General features: G+C 48.5%; 1 long non-coding RNA gene across 1 annotated transcript; it reads left to right on the top strand.

The window, feature by feature from the left end:
- Positions 1-541: 541 nt before the first annotated feature.
- On the top strand, positions 542-1,507 carry LOC310923761. Its single transcript, XR_014592694.1, has 3 exons — positions 542-878; positions 958-998; positions 1,084-1,507. It is a non-coding gene; the product is annotated as an uncharacterized lncRNA (long non-coding RNA).
- Positions 1,508-1,743: the final 236 nt, after the last annotated feature.

The following is a 1,743-nucleotide window of genomic DNA, read 5'->3' as shown; positions in this document are numbered from 1 at the left end:
GGGACTTGAAATTTGAGTTGTAGGGTCCATTGGATTCTAGGTGGTATCTGTAGGTTGACAGAAGATGCCTGGAGCTGTCAAGTTATCCTGCAGCACTTTGACTTTTGTCCTAACTTTCTTTCAGTTGCAGATGGTTCAAGTCACATGGGTTAAAAGCAGAGCACTCTGTATTGGTGGAGTCCATAGCTCTGAGAGGGTGAGTGTTATTTGGTCTTTGCAGGGGAGGTGTAAATGGTGGCTATGTTTCAGCACTGCTCTTTGTCTTTATTTTTAGGAGGTCAAGCGGGATAGTGCCAGTCAATGTGAGGAGGACAAGGTGAGGCAGTGGATGGGAGCAGTTGTTATTGTTGTGGTGTCAATTTCTGGTGCAATTCTAATCATCCCCTCTTGTTTTTTTTGTTTCAGGTGGTTCATGTGTGAGGTGTCCTGGTTCTGGATGCTAGTGCCCAGGTGGGTGTGAGTTTAAGTCAGTCCTTGTTTGTCTCTGCAGTGGCAGTGTACATGGTGCCTGTGTTACAGCATTGTTCTTTGTCTTTATTTTTAGGAGGTAACATGGGATACTGGCACTCCAGGTGGAGCAGACAAGGTGAGTGTTGACTGGTGGATGGAAGCAGTTGTTGCTCAGGTCTCAATTTCTGGTGCGACTCTAAGCATACACTGTTGATGATTTTTTATTTTTTTTTTTAGGTGGTCCACTTGCAAGGTGTTCCAGTCCTGGATCCCAGCAGCTTGGTGGGTACAAGTTTAAGATATACATGTTTCAGAGTTCTGTCAGACTAGAGCAATTGTGTTTTCGCAGTAACTCAGCCTGCTTTTTGCTTTGTTTCTTTGTAGGAGCTGCTGCGGCCCTACGCATACCAGGGAAGAGAGGCAAGCAGGTGAGTTGACATTTTGGCAGGATGACTCAGGTGAGCGGTGTGTAACAGCACGCTAAATGTGTACCTTTTCCTTTTGCAGGTACCCTCCGGGCAGCCTCAGGAGTCAAATGGTGATCTGAGGTGAGCCGGGGTAGCGGTGCAGGGGAGGCCTGGGGATTATGTTTTCTGTCAGGCAATTGTCACATTTTCTGTTTTGTTGTCTTAGGTACCATGAGGTGTGGAGCCCAAGATCGGATATGGCAGCACTGAAGCGGATGTGTTCTTTTCCATTGAAGATGGATTTTTGTCCGCTCATCTTGTGAAAGATAAGTGTTTGGGCTGGTGTTTGGGTGAAGGGGAAAAAGCTTTGCAAAAGGAGGCAATTCAAAGTCAGCTTAGAGGAGAGAGCCCTGGTGGGACGGGCCCCTCGCAACTAACGGGAGAGGGTTTCACCTCGGCCTCACCGGAGGCTTTGCCGGGCAGGGCAGTTCCGCGTCCTCGCGTGTTTTGCGCCGTCATCAGTCTTCGATTCTCAACATCCTCGTGGATGTCGTCACCCGAGGAGGTCGCCTTCAGGTCCAGAGCTATTGCCACGGTCACCCAGCAGTCATCGCTTCCTTCTCTTGGCCTACCCAGCTTCTCGAGCATCGTATTAACAACTTAGGCACTAGTTCTTGTAAGGAGTTCTGTTTCATCACGTGCTATTGCCTTAAAGCTTTCTTTCCTTTGGCATCATCAGCCTGTGGCTCATCTTGTGCTAGGAGTCTCGGGTCCATAAGGTGAAGCTGCCTGGCAGTTTCAAGTTGTGTCTGCTGTGTTGTCTGCGTCTGCATTGTGTTGTTTGTGTCCCTCGTCTTCTGTGTGATAGGCCTTTGTTACATCCAGA

Source organism: Zosterops lateralis, assembly GCF_965231275.1.
Source record: "Zosterops lateralis genome assembly, contig: HAP1_HAP1_SCAFFOLD_276, whole genome shotgun sequence".
NCBI lineage: Eukaryota > Metazoa > Chordata > Aves > Passeriformes > Zosteropidae > Zosterops > Zosterops lateralis.
Note: the sequence above shows the minus strand (reverse complement) of the source record. Positions and strands in the feature narration are given on the sequence as shown.